This window comes from Hippocampus guttulatus, chromosome 1 (genome assembly GCF_054856545.1).
Source record: "Hippocampus guttulatus isolate MCC_2025c chromosome 1, RoL_Hgut_1.0, whole genome shotgun sequence".
Taxonomy (NCBI): Eukaryota; Metazoa; Chordata; class Actinopteri; order Syngnathiformes; family Syngnathidae; genus Hippocampus; species Hippocampus guttulatus.
In genome coordinates, this window is record NC_141261.1 from 10,467,671 (window position 1) to 10,473,627 (window position 5,957).

Consider the following 5,957-nt stretch of genomic DNA (forward strand, 5'->3'; position numbering starts at 1 on the left):
TGGTTTGACTTCTTATAACCGATTGCGATACATCAGATTAATATTAGAGTTGTCTTGCCGGCTTTATTTGAGACATGCTCACATTCTTATTCATAACATGAGTTGATATCTTTACCCGAGACAATTAACGATGTTCTTCTACAGCGCCGTTGCTACGGAAGGGCACGTGATTGATCCTGGTAAGCCGTTTCATTCCAAACTTTGATCTTTTAACTTTTATCTTCCAAGTCAGTGTCATTGAAATGGTTTGCTGCAAATTACACTTAGCTCACTCTGTCGATGCCATTTTGTTTGTTTGCTTGATTCTGTCATCAAGTTTCACGGGAAATTGAGACCAAGTAAATAATCATTTCTGCTGCTGACAGCATCAAACTCACGCAATTTCCTGGATGCAAGCGAATGAAATAGGTTTCTTCAGTTTCAGGATGTCCGGGCTCTCCCCTTGAGATAGGGTGAGAAGCTCGGTCATGCCCAGGGAGTCTAGCCACAGCTTCTCCATGTTGAGGGAAGCCAGCCGAGGTAGATCGGGCATCTGATTACGATGACTACTGAACTCCTCACTGGTGAGGTGTTCTGGGCACGTCCCACTGGCAAGAGGCCCCTGGGATGACACACTATGTCTCCCAGCTCCCCTTGAAGTGCCTGGGGATCCTTTCGGAAAGAATCGGAAGAAGTGGCTGGGGAGAGGGAAGTCTTGATGCTTTTGAGGTAACTTTTTTTTTTCCAAGTCTCATTCTGAGATTTTTTCCAATACTCACATTTCCATGGAATAAAGCAAATAGTAATTCCAGTGGAATTTCATAAAATTCAGAACTCCACAGAAGAATGCTATTATTTATTTTAGGCAGCAAGTTTCAGATCTGATCGCTTTTTTGGATCAACATGTAAAAGGTTGTAGATCTCTCTGAATCCAAATTTGGATGTGCTTTATCTCACTCATTCTTTTCTTGTAGGCCAGAACAGCAGCTAGTTGCCAGGCTACCAAATGATTGACATCTGAGTTGTAAATAGTATGACTTCCGTATGTCCGCATTTAGCAACCTGTGCCGCGGGCCAAATTTCCAGAAAGGGATGAAAGTCTGTAAGAACTTAGTTAAAAGTAGTTCCTTTGCCCTCAGGGACCCGAAAGCAACACGAGCCCAGCCCTAAATATTTGACATGTCATCAAAATGTGCAATGCAAACAACTCCATGTTGGCGCATATGCGTTTGCGTTTTGTAGCTATGTCAATCAGCAGGATCAGAAGAAAAATAAAAGTGGATTGCGTGTTGCTTGACAGCCAACTCTTATCCAGACAGCTTTGGATGAGTGAGCTGGAAAGGAGACATTTGGCCTCACTTTCCATCAGTTCTCAGTGAATAATGCAGGCATCTTAATGAAAAAATAAAAAGGCATATCCAGTATCCGGTATATCGAAAGGTGTGGCTCCAAATTAGGATTGTTTGGCCTTGATAGAGGTATGCTGTGTACAACTGCCGTTGTTGTTGTCTTCACATACTTTGTGTGTGTGTGTATGTGTGTGTCAGGAGTAAATCTGGGTTATCTCTTAGTTCCGAGGTCCTGGGAGGCCTCAAGCAGCTGGAGCTCAAGGATGCTGAGAACCCAAGAGAAGACCGTTATGGTATGACGACGTTTCTTAATTTCCCCCATGATGCGCATGCACTAATATAATAAATATGAATGATATACTTAACATGTACTCACATCACAATACTGGGATTGAACAAGAGGTATTGTTATTTTAAAATGATATTTTTCAAGTAACGTAACCTGTCAAAATGTTGGTCTTGATTGTCATCCGCTATAAATGTCCTTAAGTGTGATTGATTCACAGTGCTTTGCTTTATGTCCTAAATTCTTTTTGTGGCCGTCAGTATTTTATGTCGAAAAGGTTTTGGACTGATAAAAAGTGTCTGTTTTAAAATTAATCCTAACTTTGTACAGATATTCAACACACTGGTTTTTGTCAATCATCTTCATTCATGGTGTGCAAATCGGAGAATACACAAATGACTGTTGGATTTACATGCTCACAGGTTAAATTTTATCTGGATGATATTTTAAATTCAATAATACCTGATACTGATATGCAGCCACTCTGTTTTGTCCATTCAACATCGACGGTTACGCTTATGGCAACTTTTAACTTTCCCAGAAGCCCACATTCCACTCCGACATACATAAGCAACATCCTAAAAGGCTTTGCATGTGCACAGCTCAAAATCAGGAGCAATGTAAGGTGGAATAATAAGGGCCCATGAGTGACAAAGGCCCGAGAAAATATCTTCCACTGCCAAAAGATGCCATTTCTGACCTGACCTGGACATTCGTGCTTTGTATCTCAGATGTGGTGAGAGGGAAATGAATCATCATCCATCCATCCATTTTCCACCGCTTATCCGGGGTCGGGTCGTGGGGGCAGCAGCTTTAGGAGGGAAGCCCAGACTTCCCTCTCCCCAGCCACTTCTTCGAGCTCTTCCTGGCGGATCCCGAGGCGTTCCCGGGCCAGCTGGGTGACATAGTCTCTCCAGCGTGTCCTGGGTCATCCCCGGGGTTTCCTGCCAGTGGGACATGCCCGGAACACCTCACCAGTGAGGCGTCCAGGAGGCATCCTAATTAGATGCCTGAGCCACCTCATCTGGCTCCTCTCGATGTTGAGGAGAAGCGGCTCGACTCTGGGCCCCTCCCGGATGACCGAGATTTTCACCTTATCTCTAAGGGAGAGCCCGGACACCCTGCGGAGAAAACTCATTTCGGCCGCTTGTATCCGGGATCTCGTTCTTTCGGTCACGACCCATAGCTCGTGACCATAGATGAGGGTTGGGACGTAGATCGACCGGTAAATTGAGAGCTTCGCCCTTTCTCTCAGCTCCTTCTTTACCGCAACAGACCGATACAACATCTGCATCACAGTAATAAATCATCAACACACTTAAATTCAAGCTTAGTCATTGTCTGACCGCTTTATTCGTCTTGTAATTGTTTCATATTTATCAATTATTCAAAAAAATACCAACGCCTTTCATCCTATCCAGCTGTATGCTGGGCATGCCAAAAGAGGATTTCTTTCATAGACGACCTTGTAACCACACTCAGTCCTGAGCCGCTGACACTCCCTGGGCCAGGAAGTGGGTTTCATGGGCCTGCGGAAAGAGGTGAGACACGGTCGTGATCACTCAGGAGAAAGGAAACCCGATGAGAACCAGTCACCATAACGGCACGGACCCCGAATGAGACTTTATTATATAACCTGAAGTGAATGATGTCGGCTACTCACGCAAAGCAGTAGGAGCCAAAGTTGTGGCAATAACACTTATCACAGCCTCTCCTGAATGAATCGCCGGGCTTGTAGTACTTGTTCTTATAAGAACACATACCTGAAAACCAAAGTACCAACACAAATGTGGAATGTAGTTTAATTTCACGTGTCAAAAAAAAAACACGTTATAATCTTTTCTTAGAAATTTAAGGTCCTGCAGCCTGCAACTCGAGCATTTTGTTCCGACCATCTGTTTCTCTCCCCCAAATTGTACATTGTTGTCTCGCAAGATTACATTTTCAGTCTGATAAAAGACTGCCTTTCTCTCCAATTACAGTTGAAGTCACTTCAAACCAAAACCGTATCCAAATAGTTTTGGAGAGTTTATATCTTCACAAAAGATATGTGTATTTATGTATGTGTGTGTGTGTATATATATATATATATATATATATATATATATACACACACACACGGTATATAATGTCTACTCAAATGACATGTTTTTGTATAATGCTTTTTGTACAACAAAATGTTTTACCCTCAAAATTCCAACTATATTCTGTTTTTTTAAATGGCATTAAAATTGTTTTTTATTTACTAATATTTCTTTGTTCTTGGTCAGTAATGGTCAAATGTCAAATGTTCCAATACAAGTGTTGATTCAGTTAATCATGGCCAGAAAGACCAAAAAAAATGTACTACATTGTTGATTGCTATTACTACAAGAACAAAAAAAGTAACGATAAAAAACAAAAATCAAAGCTTACCTTTTATGTGGTATATAGAAGCTTCTGTGCAGCCATTGCTCAAAAGAAGAATGAGGGACAATCCGGAAACAAACACAAAAACTAAGGAGCATCCAGGAACATTACTCATTGCCATTTTGATGTTAAAAAATAAATAAATAAATAACAAATGTGTCCTTCCCTGTCCACTTTTTCGTCATCTACTCGCCTAGAAAAGTGAGTGTGACTTTATTCTGAGGCTCACCCTATTTAATGTCATGCAACTGTTGAGCCAACTCCAGCAAATTCCTTGTGATGGCCAGGTAGACATTGGCTAGCATTTATAGTGTCACATCATTTTTAAGAACGACAGAGAGAGGGAGAGAAAAAGAGCAAGACAAAAAAAACAAAAATAGACAACAGCCCACATCACCTTACATTTATTTCGTGGCTTCCTCCAAGACCATCTCTGGGAGGTGTGTTTGGACTTGGCTGTGTACTCGTGCATCACTAAATGTTACCTTTGGTAAACTGGAGCAGAGCGAATATTGTGCAAAACAACAAAATATAAATATTTATCCAGGTTTTTTTTTTTTTTTTGCTTTTTGTTATGATCAATGCAAAATATTTGCTATATACATTTTCTGCATTTACTATAAGATCAATTAAAATTGCTATGCTGTGCTGTGCTTGGTGGTCATTCTGGTGGACCGAGGCCGTCTTCTATTCCACTCCTCAAGCGATCCTGACAATTTGGTGACAGCCTGACAATTTGGTGACAGAAAGTTGAGCAGACTTTAGGCTGGCTAAAAGTTGTGGCAACGGCGGTACAACGTGATTTAGATAAATTTGATCAAACCGCAGATGGATTCTGCTTTCCGCTGATAGCTGTGGTGGATGGCATCGTATTTCATTCAAAAATGCAAACAAGATGCATTCAACTTTTGGAATTCTTTTAGAAGTAAATGAATTGAACGCACTACTGTTATCATCATCTTTGCTGTAATTTTTACGCCCCGCCCCCGCGCTCCCACAGCGCCCCTTGGTTGGTGTGTTGGCTGTGTTCACTTCCACAACAGCGCAACCGCCCCTTTGTACTTGTGCCTGTCAAGGAAAGATGGGCGCTTTGGAGCAAGAGGGTCACAGGTCCCACTGTAAACAAGATGGGGGGGAAAAAAAACAGCAACTATACTGTCGAGGTGGCCCAGACCAAGGCATCGTCCCCATCTCAAGCTCAAGGGCACTGTGTGCTGCCCTTTCATTTTGCATCTGTCCTCGCATGCCTGGACGTGTGCGACCTAGTTCACTTTCACAAATCTATACAGCAAACTGTGAGATGAATTCCCCCTCGAGGGGGAGTATCTTCCATGAAAATAAAAGCAAACTGGACACGTAGCAGGAAGGTTGCGGCAGCCAAGCAGCCCCAGCTGGAAAGCGCCGCTGTCTCCGCCTCCTTTCAGTGTTTAGTCACCAGGGGTAACATCTTCATTATTGCCACACAGCGACAAGAACCGTGGCCCACTTCTGTGTGTCGTCAAGATGAAAATGCAGTTCCACGGAATATGAGTGAACATTTCTGCACATGTGTTCTGTTCAGTGAGCTTGGCAAGTCGGAATTCACCCGTAAACATCCATCCACAAATCTATTGTCTTTCGTGGTGAACGTGTTCAGGGCCACAGGGAGCATGGACTTATATACACACACATTTGCGAGTGACTATATACAAGCGGCGTCATATTCACCGTAGAAAACGCCGCAGGCAAATCTGCGTATTCAAGTGCGGCTCGCCGCGGCAAGGAAGCGGGAGGCCACACATGCATGGACTTCCTGGACTCATAAGACCAAGATTCTTTGTGGTTGAGCATGCATACAACAAGAAGCAATGTCCCGTTCGATGTGTTTATAGGACCAAATATTCTGCGTGGGTTTTCTCCGGGTACTCCGATTTCCTCCCACATTCCAAAAACAT